This window comes from Dipodomys merriami, unplaced genomic scaffold (assembly GCF_024711535.1).
Source record: "Dipodomys merriami isolate MVZ:Mamm:240054 unplaced genomic scaffold, mDipMer1.0.p SCAF_421, whole genome shotgun sequence".
NCBI classification, from domain to species: domain Eukaryota; kingdom Metazoa; phylum Chordata; class Mammalia; order Rodentia; family Heteromyidae; genus Dipodomys; species Dipodomys merriami.
In genome coordinates this window covers 314,839-336,847 of record NW_027205838.1, presented here as the reverse complement: position 1 = coordinate 336,847, position 22,009 = coordinate 314,839, and the positions used below count along the sequence as shown (strand labels likewise).

At 52.0% G+C, this 22,009-nt stretch overlaps 1 protein-coding gene across 1 annotated transcript in view; it reads right to left on the bottom strand.

The window, feature by feature from the left end:
• Positions 1-22,009, bottom strand: part of LOC138807589 (guanine nucleotide-binding protein G(I)/G(S)/G(O) subunit gamma-7) — a 101,435-nt gene that overhangs the window by 59,121 nt on the left and 20,305 nt on the right. The window contains exon 2 of the mRNA XM_069993366.1: positions 10,242-10,295. The gene's annotated coding sequence lies outside the window, so the exon portion shown is untranslated. The remainder of the gene's footprint in view (positions 1-10,241; positions 10,296-22,009) is intronic.

The following is a 22,009-nucleotide window of genomic DNA, read 5'->3' as shown; positions in this document are numbered from 1 at the left end:
TAGCTGCCCAGACCCACAGGGCAGAGTGCTCAGCTTTACAAAGATCCAAAATGTGGCCCTGTCAAAACCAATGGTAGGCCAGGCATGGGGGGGGCGGGGCTCACACCTGCAATCCCAGCTACTCAGGAGGCTGAGATCTGAGGATGGCCGTTAGAAGCCAGCCAGACTTGGTCAGGAAAAACTCCATTGAAGCACCAGGAAACCAGCAGTGGTGCTATGGCTGAAGGTGGTAAAGAGCTAGCCTTGAGCAAAAGCAGCTCAGGGACAGCGCCCAGGCCCTGAGTTCAAGCCCCAGGACTGACAATAGAAAAAAAAAGATGCCACCTCCTCCAGGAAGCCCTCCAGGCACAGCCCCAGGGCTGGGTACTGACTTTCACCCAAAACAGTCTTGTCTTTGACAGCTCAGTCATCTGGGGGGGGGGGTCTCATCCTGGGGGACCCTGTGTGTGGGGGTGCCATGACTGGGGAGCCCCTGGCTTGGAGCCGGTGGAGGCCAGGGGCCGGGCTCAGCCCTACACAGGGCCCAGGGTGTCCCCGGAGAACAACCCGGGTCCCCACCCATCAGCAGAGAGATAAGCGGGCGGCCGGCTGTACAGTGTGGCGCCAGGAGTTGGGGGTGTCCTGGTTAATGGTTTTCTGGGGGGTGCTGAGGGCGCGTCCCCCATTGCTATCTCCCTGAACACATGCCCCTCCCCCAAAGGCTGGCTCCTCCCAGCCTCGGGGACGGGGAGCCGGCTTGTAAACACTAGCTCTCGGCCCCTCCCCCTCCTACCCCCTCCCCCCCTCCCCTCCCTCCCTGGGGCTTCGGGTTCCAGGGGGACAGCTCCGTTCCCAGCCCGCTACCGACTCAGCAGAATGTGTGTGTGTGTGTGTGTGTGTGTGTGTGTGTGTGTGTGTGTGTGTGTGTGTGTGTGTGTGTGTGTGTGTGTGTGTGTGTGTGTGTGTGTGTGGAGGGGGAGGAACAGGGTTGGGGGGGGACACAGGGCACTGGGGACAGGATGCCACATTCCAGAGGCTTCCAGCTCCATGGCTCAGCCCTTAGCCGGCAGCTGACTCAGCCAGGCTGGACACGTGTGACCCCGTCTCTTTTGGGGGAGCACAACAGTTATGTTCTCGAGGCTCTCTGTGCACTGGGTCCCCCTCCTCCCCCCTCACACACAAGGTGGCCTCCGTGCGGGTCAGGAGAGGATGGTGGGGTTCTTTCCCTCCTTCTCTGAACATCTGGAAGGGCTTTCGCTCACGGGCCAGCTGCTGTGCGGCGCTGGGCACAGCGCGGAGCCTCTCTGTGGACTGTCTGCTAAGGCTGAAAGCAAAGTCTTGGTCACGGCGGGTGGGCGGGGGGTGGGGGGGTGGGGGGGTGAGCGGGGTGCTTCTTCACCTGGGATTGGAGTTCCTGTTCAAGTTCACCAGGGCTGGGCCCCATTTTCTGGCTGTTGGGGGGGGGGCTGCGCTGGGGCAGCTCACAGCTGGGCTGATTCCAGCCTCTCTCTCTCTCTCTCTCTCTCTCTCTCTCTCTCTCTCTCTCTCTCTCTCTCTCTCTCTGTGGCTCTGTCTGTCTGTCCCACCGTCTCTTCATGTCTTATGGAAAATCTCCCCACTTTACCACTGCTGTGTGCTGGGCCCACTGGTACTCGTGGATTCTCACCTCTGTCCCCCATGGAGTCACCCGTGACTCCCCAGTCCCTAGGCCCCAGGCCCCAGAACCCACCATTCCTCTTCCTGTCTGAATCTGAGGCCCCTGGGTGTACTTCCGGTCTCTTGGATGGGTTCAGAGACAACCAGACAATATCCGAGTTCATGATGAGGGGGGGCTTCATTGACACCTGCAAAAGGCTTTCTGCCTATAATACAAACCCAGGGAGGGGGATTAGATAAGGCACGGACGCCCAAGGGTGCCATCCTGGAACGCAGCCATCTTGGAACGGCGCCATCTTGGACCGGTGCCATCTTGGAACTGTGCCTACTACAGCAGGGACACACAAAAAAACATGCTGGCAGTGGCACCTCGGCAAACACACGACCAGTAACCTATAAAGAACGTGCCCCACGGAGTCCAGGCTCCATGACGGCGCAGAGGAGACTCCACAGAGGAGAGTGGAGAGAGGATCAATCCACTCGCTTTGTCAGGAGGTCTGTGCAGGCTGGGAAGCAAGGGGCAGGTTTAGCCTTGAGCTTTTCCGTGTCTCTGGGGATAGATGGCCAGTGTGCACCGCAGAGCTCAGCTGTTGCTTGAGATGGAGTCTATCAAGCGTTCAGGCCTGAGCTGACCTCTAATCCTTATCCTCAGATCTCCCAAGTAGCTGTGATTACAGGCCTGGGCCTGTAACCTCGCCATCTGCCTCTGTGTTCCTTACACAGGAAGGCATGGACAGCCATAGCTGTCCATGGAGGGACACTCCATGGCTGTCTCCCCCCCCCCCAGCCCAAGTAGCTTCCTCAGAGAGACCTTTGACCTTTGACCACCTCCAAAATGACCTCATGATTGCAGAATTCAGCACCTGACAGTTCCACTTTCTGCTTCTTTGGGTAGTTTATTGGCAATAAGATTCTCATGGACTTTCTTGCCCAGGCGGGCTTTGAGCTGCCATCCTTACAGCTCAGCCTCCCGAGTAGCTAGGATTACAGGCGTGAGCTACCAGTGCCTAGCTTAGGAAGCCACTCACCCTGCTGGGCCTCAGTGTCCTATCTGTGCAGGGGGTGTGCAGCAGACCTGCGGACATCTGTGCGTTCTCAACAGAGAGCTTTCCTGAGACAGCTGGAGATGAGGGTGTGGCCCAGACCCATCAGGAATTTGGGGTGCTGGACTTGCAAGGGGATAGTTATCAATGGGGTCGGGGAGATTCAGAAAAACAAAAAAAAAAGTCCATCACAGAATGCTGAAATTCTCCGAAGATCAAAGACTTGAAGATTGAAAAGACACACATAGGGGGCAGACAGAAAGACAGACACACCCACCCAACAAGCTGAAGGCTGGGTGTGGTGGCACATGCCTCGCATCTCAGCTACAAGGACAACAGAGGTGGGAGGGTGGACAATGGTCCAGGCCAGCATGACCAAAAAGCTTGAGACTTTTATATGGAAAATAATGGAAGCAGGAGCTGGAGGCGTGGCTTACATTGTGTGGGCGTGACTTAAGCGGTGGGGATGAGGCCTAGGTGGCAGGACTCATGCCCGTGGGCGTGGCTTGTGTGGTGGGGGCGTGGTTCAGTGGTAGTACACCAGCTTAGCAGATGCTAGGAAGAAAAGAGCAGGAAGCTGATTGGCTCCAGGAACACCCAGAGATGCAAGTCTACAAGGTGAATATCCTGATTGGTCTTGGGCTGTCAGTGGGGAAGAGGAGAAAGGCACCTCATCTCTGTGAGATGTTGCCCAAACTTAAGTCAGGGGGGGAAGAGATCCTGGCTAGGAGGTCAGTGTGAAGAACACGGGGCCAGCCGCCACACAACCAAGTTCTAAGTCTCAGAGGTGAGAGATGTCTGAGCAGCTGTCATGGCTCAGAAGAGCCCGAGGACATGCATGCCACGTGGGCTCCTGGACCACGGCGAGGGCACTAACTAAGCTGGGGGGTTCAGCTAAGTGCAGGTCATCAGAGTTGGTTTCTTAGCTGTGTAAAATGTTGCCGCAAAGAGAAACTAGGTGTGCACTCAATCTTGCCGGATTTTCTGTAAGCCCAAAGTGAAAAGGTTTTTCAGACTTGCCAGGTATGGTGACATATGCCTGTAATCTCAGTGCTGTGAAGGCTAAAGCCAAAGGATCTTGAGTTCCAGACCAGCCTGGGAGACATAGCAAAACCTTGGCTCAAAAAACCAAACCAAGGGCTGGGAAGGTGGCTCAGTGGTAGAGTGCTTGCCTCACATGTATGAGGCCCTGGGTTCGATTCCTCAGACCACATAAACAGAAAAAGCCAGAAGTGGCGCTGTGGCTCAAGTGGTAGAGTGCTAGCCTTGAGCAAAAGCAGCCAAGGGATAGTGCCCAGGCCCTGAGTTCAAGCCCCAGGAATGGCAAAAAATAAAAACTAAATAAAAATTATATATAAAACATACACTACACATATAGAATTATACATATATATATATATCAAGAAAGAATTCAGAAACACATCTGGCAAAACAGCCCACATTAAGTAGTTAACCCTTCGCTGTCTAAGCTTTTCAGGTAGAGCAGGAGGGCTTTGTCAGTGGCCACAACTTTTTTTGTTGTTGTTCAGTACTGAGATTTAAACGCAAGACCTCCTGGTGGTGTACTACCATTTGAGTTAAGTCTTCAGCCCAGCTTTTTTGCTGCTTAATTGGCAATGGAGTCCTATGGGCTCCCTGGGCTGGTCTGGTCTTAAACTTTGGTCCTCCAGATCTCTTGCCTCCTAAGTAGCTAGGCTTACAGGATTGACTCACCAGCATGGACTGGAGCCCCAACTGCTTAGCAGACGCCACCTTGGCCCTTCAGGCTGAGTCCGTGCGGCGGGGACTCTGAGGCAGAGCTCTGAGCGTGGATGCTGGCCTGACACAGGCTTTTTTTTTTTTTTGGCCCAACCCTAATGAACCCTTTCCAGCTCCCACAGGGCTCCCCATGTTCCCACAGCCCCCAGACATCTTATCATACATGGCTCCCATCCCCATGAGTGTTTTGAGTCAAAGGAGGCCGAGGTTCCACAAATCCTCAGTGACCAAGCTGTGTGTCACTCCTGCTCTGTGGGAGGCTGACTGCTCAAGTGTGTGGTTGCTCAGCAACAGGCCTTATGCTTGTAGTAGCTGGGCTCACTGGGATAGCTCGACCCCCCCCCAAACCCCTGAGCCCCATTCTCACTACCCCGAACTTGGAGATGGTGGATATGAACTTCTCTGGGTGTTGGTTTCTTCATCTGTTCAACGTGGTGGTAGCAATGTTTGCTTCAGTCATAAAGCCCAAATCAGCTCAGGAGTGGGTTGCTATCCAAGGCTTTTGCGGGAACCATGGGAGTGTCATGACGTAGCCCCAAGCTGGCATGGAACTCTAGATCCTCCTGTCTCTGCCTCCCAAGGGCTGGGGTTACAGGCGTGCGCCACCAGGGCTGGCTGAGAGGAAGGGCTTAAGTCACCCTGTGAGGTAAGCTTCTGGCATGACAGGGCTCTCCCTCAGCATCATGGGCTCCTGGGGCAGGAGCATTCGTTGTTTGAGGGGTCATCCTGCGTATTGCCTGGTGCTGAGCAGTGTCTCCAGTAGGAAACATCTAGAAATCCTGACAGTTAAAAATATCTCCTGGCATGGAAGTGGCGCTGTAGCTCAAGTGGTAGAGCGCTCACCTTGAGCTGAAGAGCTGAGGGACAGCACCCAGGCCCAGAGTTCAAGCCCCACGACCGACAAAAAAAAAAAAAAAAAAAAAAAATCGCCTGGCTGGCGCCAGTGGCTCATGCGAGCCAGAGCAGGAAAGTCCATGAGACTCTTATCTCCAGTTAAACACCAGAAAATCAGAAGTGGCTGAAAATGGTAGAGTGCTAGCCTTGAGTAGAAAAGCTCAGGGACAGCGCCCAGGCCCAAGCCCCATGACTGACCCCCTCCAAAAACAAAATAAAACAAAACAAAAAAACACAAAAATCTCCTAGAGGCAAAAACTGTTCCAGCCGAGAGCCTGAGTCTGGGATCCCAATAGACCCAAAGAAATTCTGCATCCATAGTTATCTCCCCTCCTGGAATCCTAAGTCACTCCCAACTTGGAGTGGAAAGAAGAGAGGATGGCGGTTCCCAATGCTGAGTTTCCCCAGCAGTGTGTCCTGCTAGCTCTTGGGAGCAGGGAGAGGACTGGATTTTGTCCCTAATAATTAATGCAAAGTCTTTCCCTCTGTCCCCAGGGCACCAGGGCTTGGTTGCTCTTTGTCTGGCGTGTCTCTGACCTCCACCTCCACCATGACAGGCATTCCCAGTTGTGAAAGCCACATACCCCAGATAACCCTGCAGGGTTTTCTGCAGAGGGCAGGACCACCCTGAAGTGACCCCGGCTTCTGGGGCGTCGGTGTCATGCTTGAGCTCCCTACGAAGCAACCCAGCTTCCCTTTGGCTGCAGACAGGGCAGGGAGAAGGTTCCAGGCATGGTGTGCTACAAGCAAGAGGGCCCCTTTGTTGGGTCTCAGCACAGCACCCGTAATTATGCGTGCGTCGTGTATAATTATGCACAGCCAGCAGCCCTGACCATCCTCAATCAGAACGCTAAGGTTTCTACTGGATTATCTTGGCAGATCTTTCAGAGAACAGCTTGTCCGCAGAGAGAACTGATAATAACATGAGTTTCAACACGCCCGCACAGACTGCAAGGTGGTGACCAGGCAGAGGCCTGCTCTGATGTGGTGGATGGCAGCATAGGAGGTCCACTCTGATTGGTGGATGGTGAAGCTGGAAGCCTGCTCTGATTGGTAGAATGAGGCACTGGAGGCCAGCTCTGACTGGTGGGTGGTAGAGCTGGAAGCCTGCTCTGGTGGATGATGAGGAGGACACTAGAGGCCCGTTCTGATTAGTGGATGGTGAAGCTTGAGGCCTGCTCTGATTGGTGGACTATGGCACTGGAGGCCAGCTCTGATTGGTGGATGGTAGAGTAGAGATCAGCTCTGATTGGTGCATGGTGCTGGGGGTCCACTTTGATTGGTGGATGATGCTGGAGTTTGTTCCCACATGAGGCCACTCTCCAGATAAAAATCTCCCATAATAGCTGGGCAATGGTGGCTCATGCGTGTCATCCTACCTAGACTGAGATCTGAGAATCGTGGTTTGAAGCCAGCCCAGACAGGAAAGTCTGTGAAACTCTTATCTCCAATTAATCACCAGAAAACTGGAAGTGGCACTGTGGCTTAAGGGGGAGAAAGCTTGCTTTGAACTCAATAGATGAAGGAGAGCGCCCAGGCCCAGAGTTCAAGCCCCATGACTGACCAAAAAAAAAAAAAAAAAAAAATTCTCTCATGACACTTTTTAGAAGAGACCTTTACTAACTCTCCTGAAGAACAAGGAACTCTGGAAAAACACACTCAGCTACTTGAAGGGCACAGGGACAGTTTGTGGTCTAAGATGAAGTGCTGAGTGATAGACACAGCTTGTGTTGGGGTGACGATCCCCGCAGTGTGATGAGCCAGCAGATCATTCTCTGGGGTTGTCCCACCCTGCAGGGGGCTGAACAGCGTCTCCCTCCACCTCGGGTCAGGGTCTCCCCCAGCATGACTGCCACATGTCCCCAGACCTCTCCCAGAATCCTCAGTGCCTATAGAATAGCTCCAGCAGTAATGACAAGAAAGCGAGCAGCAAGCTGGGTGCGGGTGGCTCACGCCTGTCATCCTAGCTACTCAGGAAGCTGAGATCTGAGGATCACAGTTCAAAGCCAGCCCAGGCAGGAAAGACCGTGAGATACCTATCTCCAATAAACCACCAGAAAACCGGAAGTGGCGCTGTGGCTCAAGTGGTAGAGCGCTCCCCTTGAGCTGAAGAGCTGAGGGACAGCGCCCAGGCCCAGACTTTAAGCCCCACGATCAACAAAGAAAAAAAAAAGGAAAAACAACTGAGGTTGCTCCCACACCAAGAACCGATGCCCAGAACCCACACGTTCGGGCTGCAAGTGTGAGCGAGGAGACCATGGCTTCTAGGACCAACCACGCTGTCTATTCGCAGTGACCACACTCACAAACCCCAGGGCAGGGGACCCCCACGTTCTCACCCTGCAGATGAAGTAGTCTACAGCCATCTTCGGGGAGAAAGGAGGACCTGGAGGAGGTGACAGCCAGCCCGGTCCTGACACTTCCCTTGGCAGGGTCCCTGGGGGGGCCATGTGTCTATGCCCTGGTCCTGGTGGGTTGTGGGGTTTGTACCTCCTCCTCCTCCCCAAACACCTAGCAACAAGGGGCCACAGAGTCGGGTGGTGGGTGCGGGCGCGGGGAGAAGCCTCAGGTCTGTGATGGGAGGCCACCGGACAGTCTGAGGAGCAGAATAATGTCCCTGCCAGCTGACACAGTGGACCCCAGTTCTCAAAGAGGCGTGTGAGATTTGCCACAGGCATCTAAGGGGTGGCCCAGCGGCCTCACCTCCATCCATCTTCACTCACCTGCGTTTCTACACCCGCTTCCTCAAGCTCAGGGCCAGGCCCCTGAAAATTGTCAGCCTACTCTGCCCCCTGGTGGTCATTTGTGATAATAACAGGCCCTTGAACCACAGAGCAGGGGACCACCAAGGATGTAGGGTTGCGGGGAGGGGGTGCTGAGGGTCTCCCTAGGGGACACTGTGGCTGGCCTGGATACAAGCTCGGGACTCTGTCCCCAACACAGTGTCCAGTCTCAGTATGATTCACACTAGGGCCAGGTCCTCTCTGGGCTGTCCTGGGCCCTACAGGGAACTGAGCAGGACCTTTGTCCTCCCCAATCAAAAACAAGTGTCCTGAGCCAGGGGCCGGTGGCTCACGCCTGTCACCCTAGCTACTCAGGAGGCTGAGATCTGAGGATCATGGTTCAAAGCCATCCTGGGCAGGAAAGGCTGTGAGACTCTTATCTCTAATGAACCACCAGAAAACTGAAAGTAGTACTGTGGCTCAAAGTGGTAGAGCACTTGCCTTGAGCAAAAGAGTTCGGGGACAGTGCCCAGGCCCTGAGTTCAAGCCCCACAACCAATGATTTTAAAAACAAAAACAAAAACACAACAGTCCATCATGAGCAAAAGCTAAAATGTTGAGATTCTCAGAAAAAGATCTGTAATATATGTAACCAAGAGACAAATACACACACACACACACACACACACACACACACACACACACACACACACACACACACACACACACACACACACACACACACACACACACACACGCAACTCCAACAGGTCAGGGACAGAAAAATCCCCCATGGAAAAGTCAGCAAAGGGGCCCAGTATGGTGGGGCGTGCCTGTAATCCCAGCAGTAGGCAGGCAGAGGCAAGAGGATCTGAGGCCAGCGTGGGTTACTTGGTGAAATCGTGTCACAAAAAGCCAAGCAAATCAGACCAAATCAAAACAAAAAGTGAGGCCAGCAAAGAACACAGGGACCGCTCAGCTCAGAAACCCAAAGATGACCCGACACGACAATAAAGGATTGTTTTTTGCTGGCCAGAGTTGCAGAGGTTTTAAGATTGCACTGGGACTGGGCGCCAGTGGCTCCTCAGGAGGCTGAGATCTGAGGATCGTGGATCAACCCCAGCCAAAGGCATGAAAGTCCATGAGACTCTTCTCTCCAATGAACCACCAAAAAGCCGGAAGCGGAGCTATGGCTCAAGTGGTAGAGCACTAGCCTTGATCAGAAAAGCTCAAGAGACAGTGTCAGACCCTGAGTTCAAGCCCCAGGAGCAGCGCGCGCGCACGCATGCACACACACACACAGAGGAACTTCATCAAGATATAATTCCTAGACCATCCAACAGGTCAATTCACCAATAACTACTTCTAGAACATTCCATCACCTTGAAAGTATACTTATCCACACTGGGTGGGGGAGGGAGGGGTTGCATGTGTTGCTCATGGTCCCTCCACACTGTGGCTTGCGTCACAGCCCTGTCTTGTTCCTGGCTGATTAATATTCTACCCTGTGGACAGATGGTGCTGTGTCTGCTTGGCCCTCCACCGGCCCTGGACTCATGTATTTCTACATGCGTACACGCACGTCCTCTGCTTTTTAAGTATGTCCAGTTCTAGATCATTTCCTGTCATCACGGGCAAAAGGCAGGAGTGGCTGGGTGACCCAGTGAGGGACGGGTGCGCCGCCCCCCCTCCCCCCGCATCCTCCCACCCCAATGTCTGCTGTGGCCTCCAGGACCATAAGCTAGAACAACCTTTTTGTCTTTCTACAGCACCCAGCCTTGGGTGTTTTCTCACAGCAACAGAAAACAGACAACCAAGTTCCAAATGTGCATCACCTCCAAAGACTTCGTGTGTCTGCAGTGACGTGTGAGGGCCGGCCACGCCCCCATGACACCTGGAAATGGGAGGAAAGGGCTGTGGAGTGGAGCTCAGACAAGCAAGAGGCAGGTATTACAGGTGTGCACGTCTGCACTGGCACGACACTGTCTGAGGTTCTGGATGACAGCTCCATCAGCACCACCATCTCCGGCCACGCATCAGTGGCCCAGGACCACACACCTGAGCGGGCTCTTGTAGTCACAGCCAGATGCGGTCTCTGCAGGAATCAATATTCCCCCCCTCCCCTGCATCCCAGCTTCACCCTCCCCAACTCCATAGCAAATGCAAATAGAAATATCACAGTGCCTACCTGTGCTGTGGGCTCTGCCTTCCCCTGCTCGATTCCAGCCCCGAGCTTTCTTCCCTACAAAGAGAAACAGCACATTAGCCGGGAAACGCCAGCTGCTGACCTGAGTTCATCCCCATGGATGGTTACGATGGTGACAGACATCACTTTGCAAGTCCTGCCTCCAAGTCGCTCCTTCAGGCTGAGGATGGCACCAACCAGAGGCCCCCAGAGGCCCCCAGATGCTGCCCGCCAAACCCAAAGGGAAGCTTTTGAAAAGATGCGAGAGACCAAGCCGGGCGCCGGTGGCTCACGCCTGTCATCCTAGCTACTCAGGAGGCTGAGATCTGAGGATCACAGTTCAAAGCCAGCCTGGGCAGGAAAGTCCGTGAGACTCTTATCTCCAATGAACCACCCAGAAAACCGGAAGTGGCGCTGTGGTTCACAAGGTAAAGCGCTAGCCTTGATTTGTACACACAAGATGTTCATCTAGAGGGCCAAGTGCCATAGCTCATGCCTGTAATTCCAGCTACCCAGGAGGTGAAAGTGGCTATATCTAAATCTGAGGCTGCTCCAGGCGAAAAGCATGCCATTCTATCTAACAACCTAACTAACACATACAGGACTAGGGGAATGGCTCAGCCTCCCAAGCACGAGATCTAAGTTCAAACCCCAGTAATCCATACTCACAAAAAAAGAAGCAAAATATTTTTTTGCCAGTCCTGGGGCTTGAACTCAGGGCCTGGGCGCTGTCCCTGAGCTTCTTTTGCTCAAGGCTAGCACTATACCATTTGAGTCACAGTGCCACTTCTGGCCTTTTCTTTGTATGTGGTACTGAGGAATCGAACCCAGGACTTCATGCATGCTAGGCAAGCACTCAACCACTGAGCCACATTCCCAGCCCAATAAAATGAATTTTTGTATGTTTTTTATTGTAAAGATACTGTACAGAGGGGTTACAGTTACATGAGCAAGGTCAGGAGTACATTTCCTATGGAGGCATTGTTGCCTCCTCTTTTGTTTTTCCCCTACCATCCCTTCCCTGCAACCTCCACAACTGTCGGTCATGGGGCCTGAACTCTGGGCCTGGGCGCTGTCCCTCAGCTCTTCAGCTCAAGGCGAGCGCTCTACCACTTGAGCCACAGCGCCACTTCCAGCTTTTTCTGTTTATGTAGTGCTGAGGAGTTGAATCCAGGGCCTCATTTATGCAAGGCAAGCGCTCTACCACTGAGCCACCTTCCCAGCCCAAAATTAATTTATTTTTAACCCCGAGATGTAAAAAAAAAAATTTTTTTTAAGGTTTTATTGTTTTCTTCCTGAGCTTCCTCCAATCTGCTGTCAGCTTTCAGGTAGAAACCTGTAATCCCCACCATCACCTGCAGGGGGCACCATCGCCCCAGAAATGTTCTGAACGTCCTTAGGGAAGCACGGAGGCTGGGACTGGACAGAATTTGAGGCCTTGGAGCTCCTGGGGCCCTGAGGTAAGTGGGGGACCGTCCAAGCAGATGATGTCAACTGGGATGACAGATGAAAAGGCTGGCACAGAGCAGCCGGAGGCCGTGCCTCTACCTTGAGGACCTGTCTGTGCTACTTTGGACTAATCAATTAGAATTAAAAAAAACAAAACAAAACAAAACTTGCAGAGATAGGATAAGGAGGTTCCCAGGCCAGTGGTGCCAACAGTGACACACAATAGTGACTTTATGGGGGCGGGGGAGGGAGAGGAGAGGAAGAAGGAAGAAGTACCTCACACCAGTAATCCCTGCTACTCAGGACACTGAGACTCAGAAGATTGTGGTTCAAGGTCAGCCTGGACAGAAAAGTCTGATGACTCCATCTTCCATGAACCAGCAAAATGCCAGATTGGGGGCATGGCTCAAGTGGTAGAGCACCAGCTGTGAGCCACAAAGTGGAGCAAGTGCTTGAGTTTGTGAGTTCAAGCTCCAGTACTGCACCAAGAAAAGGAAGGAGGGAGGGAGGTAGGGAAGAGTAAGGGAGAAATGGAGGAAGAAAGGGAGTAGGAACTTATCCCAGGCACCATGTTGGTTATTTTAATAGCTGAATTTGCTCAATAAAACAGACAACTTGGCCCGAGAAAAAGCCAGGCTGGCCTTGGTCAAATGTCCTTTCCAGCAGACTGTAGGGTCATGAGCAGCTAATGGCTGAAGGTCAGGTTTGTCTCCCCCTCCTGCCACTCCTTTGTCGAGCTCTGTAGGGCTCTACATGAGTCTTGCCCACCCAGTCCAATGTGTGCTCCCTGACCGGATACAAGGCCCTCCTCCACTCAGGTCACTGCACGGGACAGAGTCCCTTTCTCTCTGCCCTGCTTTGGACATCATAGTCAAAGGTGAAAGCTTGAACATGGCCAAAAGAGTAGCACCACTTCTGGTTTCCTGGTAGTTTAGTGGAGATAAGAGTCAAGGCACCAGCCCTGAGTTCAAGGCCCACGATCAACCAACAAAGCAGGCCTGGGCAGGAAAGTCTGTAAGACTCTTATCTCCAAAAAACCACTAAAAATCCAGAAGCAGAGCTGTGGCTCAAGTGGTAGAGCACCAGCCTTGAGCAAAAGTGCTACGGGACGGCGTTCAGGCCCTGAGTTCAAGCCATAGCACTAGCATAAAAAATATAGAAAGAAAAAAAAAGAAAAAACTGTAATTCTACCCAGAGGGCTCCCAGAATAGAATGCGCTAGAAAACTGACAGCTGCTAACTCCTGGTAAAATTCTCTATGTTCTACACCATTCCCCAGTCGTAGTAAGTGGCATGCCTTTGTTGTTTTGTTTATAGGGATGTGAGCCGGTAATAAGGTAAATGTGCCCATCTTTACCTTCATGTTGGTTTAGAGATAGGGTCTTGCTGTGTAACCCACACTGGCCTGGAACTGGAGATCCCCCCCCCCAGCCCTGCCTGCTGTGTGCTGGGACTATAGGTATGTACCACCATACCCAGCCTCCATCTTCATTTTCAGAAATAAGCTTAACTGCTTCTCGTTTCCTTAAGGATTCTTATGATTCTGCCTCCTGGTGTCCAAGCCTTTGAGTAGAATGGTCCCACTTCCTATCAGGCTTATTGTCCATGCATAGAACATTCCAGAAGCCAGAGGTGTCACTTCCAAGGCTAACTGGTAAAAAAGAAAAAGAAAAAGAAAAATCCCACTGTTCTTTGCGGACTCTTCTATGGATCAGGTGCTGTGGGGCAAGCCTTGTCATGGGTACACTCAGCTCTGGAGAGAGGCTCATGCAGCCCAGCCCACACTGCCCGCTCAGCTGTTTCCTCAGCAGGAGTTGGGGCGGGGAGGGCTTGCTGGTGTGTGAAGCAGGGTGATCCATCACTGCCACGGAGTCTGGGGCACACCTGCCCAGGAAGGGCTGAGCCACCTGTCAGCTCCAAGCAAGCAGGTGTGTGGCCACCTACAGAAGTGTGTCCCCCAGAAGGGAACACAGGCCAGGTGCTGGTGGCTCACGCCTGTCATCCTAGCTACTCAGGAGGCGGAGATCGGAGGATCCTGGTTCAAAGCCAGCCTGGGCAGGGAAGTCCATGAGACTCTTTTTTTTTTTTTTTTGTCGGTCGTCGGTCTTGAACTCTGGGCCTGGGCGCTGTCCCTCAGCTCTTCAGCTCAAAGCGAGCGCTCTACCACTTGAGCTACAGCGCCACTTCCGGTTTTCTGGTGGTTTATTGGAGATAGGAGTCTCAAGGTCTCTCTTGCCCGGGCTGGCTTTGAACTGCGATCCTCAGATCTCAGCCTCCTGAGTAGCTAGGATTACAGGCGTGAGCTAACAGCGCCCGGCTCCATGAGACTCTTATCTCCAATAAACTACCAGGAAACCGGAAGTGGTGTTGTGGCTCAAGTGGTAGAGCTCTTGCCTTGAGCTGAAGAGCTGAGGGACAGCGCCTAGGACCAGAGTTCAAGCCCCAGGACAGAAAAGGAAGGAAGGAAGGAAGGAAGGAAGGAAGGAAGGAAGGAAGGAAGGAAGGAAGGAAGGAAGGAAGGAAGGAAGGAAGGAAGGAAGGAAGGAAGGAAGGGCACAGAGAACCACGCGGGGCACTCAGAGGAACCCCTAGGCCAAGAATGCATTTTGAAAATGATCAAAATTGAGTGAGACGGGTGGGGTGACCTTGTCCAAAAAGGAAGGTACTCTTCACCTGACTTACGTAACTGCCACCCCTCTGATAACCTTTATAATAACAATAGATTGTGTTTTAAAGAAAGAATCTCCAGCCGGGCGCTGGTGGCTCACGCCTGTCATCCTAGCTACTCAGGAGGCTGAGATCTGAGGATCGCGGTTCAAAGCCAGCCCCGGCAGGAGAGACCGTGAGACTCCTATCTCCAATATACCACCAGAAAACCGGAAGTGGCGCTGTAGCTCAAGTGGTAGAGCGCTTGCCTTGAGCTGAAGAGCTGCGGGACAGCACCCAGGCCCAGAGTTCAAGCCCCACGGCGGACAAAAAAAAAAAAGAAAGAATCTCCATCGTGTTGAAGGTCCTCAAGGAACCCACGCTCTCTGTTTCTCTCCATCTCCCTCCCTGGCCTCCACCCATTCCAGGCCAGGAGCGTCTCTCCCCCCAAATGACAGCCACACGTGTCCCCAGTCCGGGCTGTGTCCCCTGAAGGACACGGTATCTTCAGGACATTGGAAGGTCAGGGACAGCCAGGGACAGCACTGGGTGCCAGGGCCCCCCTCCCCCCCACCCAGTGCATGGTTCCAGATCCTCCTGGGACCTGAGTGGGTGGGTGGGTGGGTGGGTAGAACATGACAGCCCCCCTCTTCCCACGCTGACGTCAGCACGTGTGACCGAGGACGCTGGATATAGAAAGCTGAAGCTGTCACCCTCAGCCTTCATTCATCACCACGGCAACCATCTAAATATGTCACCGCGGGAGAAGCGCTGATTGCCAAGGCAGGGGTGGCGGAGCCTGGGGGAGGCCTCCCGCCCAGGCTTGGGGTGCAATAGAGTCAAGGGAAGGTACCCCGAGCCTAGGGAAGTTTATCAGCCAATGACAGAGCCCGGCCAGGCCAGACCCAGAGCTGGCTGTGCACCAGCCCTGAGCAGATAAGGCACAGGGGCAGCTGGGAGACAAAAGATAGAATAAGGGGCGGGGGAGATATTCCCAACCCTACCTTCTGACCCCGGCCTCAGTTTCCGGGTCTTCTTAGGGGCTATTAGGTAGCATCTGCCTCCTAAACTTGTCAATAGGATAGAAACTATGAGTATCTATACCACACTTGAGCTGGCCAGGTACCAGTGGCTCCCGCCTGTCATCCTAGCTACTCAGGAGGCTGAGATCTGAGGATTGCAGTTCAACGCCAGCCTGGGAAAAGGAAGTCTGTGAGGATCTGATCGCCAATTAGCCACCAAAAAACCAGAAGTGGAGCTGTGGCTCCAGTGGTACAGTGCTAGCCTTGAGCAAAAAAAAGCTCAGGGATGGTGCCTGGACCCTGAGTTCCCTAGGCTTTTCCACTTATGGCTGGTGCTCTGCTACTTGAGTCAAACCCGTACCTGGCATTTTGCTGGGGTTTTTTTTGAAGATGGATTCTGAGAGTTTTCTCCCCAGATCAGCTTTGAATGAAGATTCTCCAGGTCTTAGCCTCCTGAGTAGCTGGGATTATAGGCATGCACCACCACTCACTTTTGGCTTTGTTCCTTTTAATTCAAATCAGGACCATTGCTTTGTCCCATCCTCATTCTTCCGTGTGCAGATACCGCACCATTTTCTTTTCTTTGTGCTGGTCGTGGGGCTTGAACTCAGAGCCTGGGCATTGTCTCTAAGCTTCTTTTGCTCAAGGCTAGCACTCTACCACTTGAACCACAGCACCACTTCCAGCCTTTTCAGAATAGTTTACTGGAGATAAGAGTCTCACAGACTTTCCTGCCCAGGCTGGCTTTGAACTGCGATCCTCAGATCTCAGCCTCCTGAGTAGCTAGGATGACAGGCATGAACCACCGACACCCAACTTACCTCACCGTTTTCTACTGGTTAGAAAATGTTGACTGCATTCGGCTTTCCACATACCTAATTTTAGTGACAACATTTTCATGTCATTCAACTCAGATCTGCATCCCGTAATGACCCCTTCCCTGGGTGACAAACCTTCCCACTGCCAGAGAAACAAAGGACACACAGCTAAATCTGAATTTCAGAGAAACCACACATTGGAGAAAAGCAGTGGGAACTGAACTCAAGACCTTGTGTAGGTCTTGAGTGGCTAGGCAGGGAGCTACCATATAGCCACGCCCTCGGTGCCCTGGCCACGCCCCTACTACTGGAGCCAAGCCTGTTATCAGGCACAGTCATGCCTCTACCACTCAAGCCACGCCTGTTAACACTGACCACACCCCTGATGCTTTGGCCACACCCCCAACCTCTTCTGCTTTCAGTTTTTCAGATAGTCTCCCTCTTTTGTTCTGGGCCATCTTCCTTTCTTTGCCTCCTCAGTAGCTGGGATTGTAGATGGACACAACCACACTGGCTAGATTTTAGCATAAGGATGACCTAGGCAATATCTGAGATATACACAGGACTGTTTGATTTCTGAATCTCTGCTTTTGGTTATGTTGAGCTCAAAAAGGCAAGAGCTCAAAAGGCAAGAAGGGGGAGACGGGGACACGGGTCAGGAAGGGGCAGCATCAGGCTCTTCCTTCCAGCCATCCAAACCTTGAAACTGATAGAGAGCTGCTCCTACTATGTGGAGCACTTATGAAGTACTCATTATACTGGGACATCTGACAGCCTCACTTCTGCCAGGTGTGCTCAGGTGCCTGTCTGGAGAGCATGAGGCCCTAAGTTCAAATCCCACTACCAGAAAAAAAAAAAAAAGTATAAATTCCCGAGGGTAGAGAACAAGGAATACCAATAGAGAAAGCCTGAGGAAAAAAAATGTAACAGTACCACTCAAAGGCCAAGTATTGTGGCTCATACTTATAATCCCAGATACCTGAGAGGTAGAGATTGGGAGGATCATAGTTCAAGACCAGCTTGAGCAAAAAGTTATGGAACCTACTCCTCATCCCAACCAACAAGCCGGGTATGGTGGCTTACTCCTATCACCCCAGCTAGGGGGGTGGTATAAGTAGTAGGATCAGAGTTCAAGGCCCATCCTAGTGAAAAACTGTCAGAGTCTATTGAAAATATAATTTAAAAAAACAGGGCTGTGGACAGGGCTCAAGTAGTAAAGAAGCCTGCCTGGCAAGTTCAAGGTCCTGATTTCAAACCCCAGTACCACCGAAAATAAATCAATTAATAAACAAGTAACTTGTGGATCCTGGATCGAGTTCTGAGGCAGAAAAAAGGACCGTGGGGCTACGTGTGTGCAGGGTAATCTGAGTGCTGTGTGCACCTGGCGTGCATGAACACGGGGCTGTTCACGGAGACAAGTGTCGCAGGTAGTCGTTAACGACAGGCACAGTGGGTGTGGAGCGGCGCGCGGGGGCCTCTGAACTGAGCAGATTTAGATTTAACAATCTAAAATGCTTCTGAAATGAACAGCTTTTTTTTTTTTTTTTTAAAGAAGAAGAAACAGGGAGGAGAGAAGACAGGCAAGAGCAAGACAGGAAAGGAGCTACTTACATAGAAGATGCTTTGGAACGTGAGGGAGGGGGCATTCAGGGCTATGACAGCCTCATAATGAGACGATTATATAAAATTGAAAAGAAAGGGGCTAAAAACAGGATATGCAAATTGGCTAGCTCGCATCAGAGGAATCGGAGAGGAGACAGGTGGCTGAGCCCACTCCTGGAGGAGTGGGGGACCTCCATGTCAGACCCCAGTACAGTGAGAACATGATATGGCATGGAGGGCACGCTACTGCTTGAGCCATGCCTCCAGTCCAGCTTTTGGCTGGCTCACTGGAGTCTCTCAGACTTTTTTTTTTTTTGTCGGTCATGGGGCTTGAACTCTGGGCTTGGGGGCTGTCCCTGTGCTCTTCAGCTCAAGGTGAGCGCTCTACCACTTGAGCCACAGCACCACTTCCGGTTTTCTAGTGGTTTATTGGAGATAAGAGTCTCACGGACTTTCCTGCCCGGGCTGGCTTTGAACCATGTTCCTCAGATCTCAGCCTCCTGAGTAGCTAAGATGACAAGTGTGTAACACCAGTAACAGTCAATTCTGATTTTTGTTTTTGTTTTTTTGTCAGTCCTGGGGCTTGGACTCAGGACCTAGGTGCTGTCCTGAGTTTAATTAAGTTCAAGGTTAGCGCTCTACCACTTGAGCCACAGCTCCAGTTCTGGCTTTTTTGGTAGTTAACTGGAGAGAAGAGTCTCATGGGCTTTCCTGCCTGGCTGGCTTTGAACTGTGATCCTCAGATCTCAGCCTCCTGAATAGTTAAGATGATAGGCGTGAGCCACCAGTGCCTGACAATCTTTTTCTTTTTTTCTTGCTTGTCCCAGGTCTTGAACTCTGGGCCTGGGCACTGTCCCTGAGTCTCTTTTTGCTCAAGACTAGTGCTCTACCACGTGAGCCACAGCACCACTTCCAGATTTTTCTGATTAGTTTATTGGAGATAAGAGTTGCACAGACTTTCCTGCCTGGGCTGGCTTTGAACCGGGATTCTCAGATCTCAGCCTCCTGAGTAGCTAGCATGACAGGCACTGGTACCCAGCTCAATCCTGGTCGTCTTCTTTTTTTTTTTTTTTAAAGGACAACTTGTTAGTCATTTGCACTTATAGCTGGGTTTTTCTGCCTTGGTGCTGACATTTTGGTCGGTGTTCTCTGTGCTGGGCACTGCAGGGTGGGGGTGGGGCTGAGCAGTGTCCCTGGCCACCACCCCCTCCATGCCAGGAGCTCCCTTAGCTAGGACAGACAGAGTTCCCGGGGGCACAGTCCTTCCCCCCACCTTTGTCATATAATAGCCAATGCAATCAATCCAACAATTGCATAGGCTATGAATCATGCTCATTTTATAGATGTGGAAACTGCATAGGCTATGAATCATGCTCATTTTATAGATGTGGAAACTGAGGCTCAGAGAGGAGCTAAAACTAGCCCAGGTAAGGAAGCACTCAAAAGTGTCAAAGGGCCTGCCAACTGGATCATGTGGATATCATAGAACCCAAGTCAGAAAGCCAAATCTGGCCCATCATTTGTTCTTGTCAATAAAGTTTTATTGATAGTCATGCCTGTTCCTTTACAAACCATGTTTCCCACAGCAATGACAGAGCTGAGCAGCTTCATCAAGGACACCACTGGCTGGTAAAGCTAGTTATCAGTTCTCTGGTGCTTTGGGGCAAACATCTGTACCACTTGGGTAATGACTACTTCCCTTTTCATTTTAAGACCTCTGACTATCTTGTTGCAAACTCTAGGGTAATATTTTGTTGTGGAAAAGAAAAAAGAACAAAGCCCAGCACTGGTGGTTCACGCCTGTAACCCTAGCTACCCAGGTGGCTAAGATCTGAGGATTGCAATTCAAAGCCAGCCCAAACGGAAAAGTCACATGAGACTCTTATCTCCTATTAACCAGAAAACTGGAAGTGGTGCTGTGGCTCAAAGCGGTAGAGTACCTACCTTGAACAAAAGAGCTCAGGAACAGCGCCCAGGCCCCAAGTTCAAGGCCCATGACTGACTTAGAAAAAAACGGAAGTCTTCCTGGGAGTAGAATGAGCTCCACCTGGTCTTGGTTAAGGTGACCGTCATGACTAGCCTGGCGGGAGAGGGAGGGACTGGACCCCACTAGCTGGGCTCCACTATCACCGCCTCCAGGGCCCTGTGTGGGCTGCACTGTCACATGGGGTGCCGGGGGACTCCGCAGCCAGCTCTGGGTCTGCAGGGCTGGTTTTGTGACCCCCACAAGGTCAGCTGGCCACAGGCACGTGGGTGGGGTATATGGGGGGGGGGGGGGCGAGGAGACAAGACCTGCTGAGTCGACACCAGATGCTACGGTTTTCCCAGGGCCTGAGCTCAGCGCTGTCTCCAGCTCAGCTCAGTGTCCTGTGCTGAGATCACAGAATGTTCTGTCGAGGTCACCTTCATCCCAGGGTCTGCCCTGTGTACACTGGGCTGGATCCATCTCTGGGGGGGGGGTGTCCTGGGTACTGTGGGATCAGAACAGAGTCCCTGACTCCTACCTAGGCCAGGCCAAACACTACAATCCAGCTAAGCCCACCACGCCTCAACCCCTCATCCCATCCGGAGCTCCCTATGAACAAACAGGATATGCAGGGCAGGACCCATCTGGGTGACTGACAGACACTGAAAATTCTGGAAATCTTTCCCTCCAAATAGGCACCTGGAAGATTATCCTAAAGCAATATGCCATCTTAGGAAATTACTGGTTGCACCAGGAAACAGAAATAACAGTCAGGGTGGCCAGGTATTGGTGGTTCATGAATGCCTGTCATCCTAGCTATTCAGGAGGCTGAGATTGGAGGATCATAGTTTGAAGCCAGCCTGGGACAGCCAAAGTCCATGAAATTCTTATCTTTCATTAACCACCAAAAAACTGAAAGTGGCTCTGTGGCTCTAAGGCTAGAGCACTCTCTTTTTTTGTAAAAAAGCTCAGGGATAGTGCCCAGGCCCTGAGTTTGAACCCCAGGACCAGCACAAGACAGAAAGACAGAAAGAAAGAGAGACAGAGAGAAAGGGGGGGGGAAGGAAGGAAGGCAGGAAGGCAGGCAGGCAGGCAGGCAGGCAGGCAGGCAGGCAGGCAGGCAGGCAGGCAGGCAGGCAGGCAGGCAGGCAGGAAGGAAGGAAGGAAGGAAGGAAGGAAGGAAGGAAGGAAGGAAGGAAGGGGGGACATAAGAGAAATACAGTGAAAACAGGTGCTGGTGGCTCACGCCTGTCATCCTAGCTACTCAGGAGGCTGAGATCTGAGGATCGTGGTTCAAAGCCAGCCCAGGCAGGAAAGGGTGTGAGACTCTTATCTCCAATAAACCACCAGAAAACTGGAAGTGCCGCTGTGGCTCAAGTAGAGCACTCTCCCTGGGACAGTGCCCAGGCTCTGAGTTCAAGCCCCACGACCAAAAAAATAAAAGAAAAGAAGAAAAAAAGAAAGAAAGAAAGAAAGAAGGAAGGAAGGAAGGAAGGAAGGAAGGAAGGAAGGAAGGAAGGAAGGAAGGAAGGAAGGAAGGAATACAGTGAATTCAAAGCTTGGCAAGAGCACCTCTTGTTCAACCAAAATCTATTCTGTTCCCCTTGGTCCCCCTCGACCCCCCTCTGCCCCCCTCGGCCATCTACCTCACTCACCACCAGTCACATCTAGCAACATGGAGGACACTCAAAGACAGTCCCCCAACTCCTGGTCTTCAGGACATTCATGATGGCTCTGCCTGAGAGTGAGGAGACCTACCCATGACTTGTGCTAACTAGCATAACATGGTGGAGGAGAGGGGACTTCCCCTTCTGTGATTAGTTCACACTAGAGCCATCTAAGTAGCAAACTGTTTCCCAAGTAAGTTTCCATAGGGGAAGTTCCCACATCAGTAGCCAATAAACAGAGTAGGCTCCATGAGAAAGTAGAGTCCACCAACAGCCACAAGGGTGAACAAGTGGGCAACTCTTTCCCCTGGATGAGTCTATGAGACCACAGCCCAGGTCTAACATCTATCTTGAAGCACATGACAAATCCTGGGCAGAAGGCCAGCCCAAGTTCCATCCAGATTCCTGACCCATGAGAATTGTTAATGGTATGTGTTGTTTCAGTTCATTAATATCAGCAGTACTTGTTATGCAGCAGTAGCTAACTCATACAGGCTGTCTCCTGAGATTCAGATCTACCCTTCAAAAAGAAAAACCGGAAAAATATTTAAAAGGGACATCAAAATATATAATTCAGATCTGTGGTGTGGACACCCCCCCCC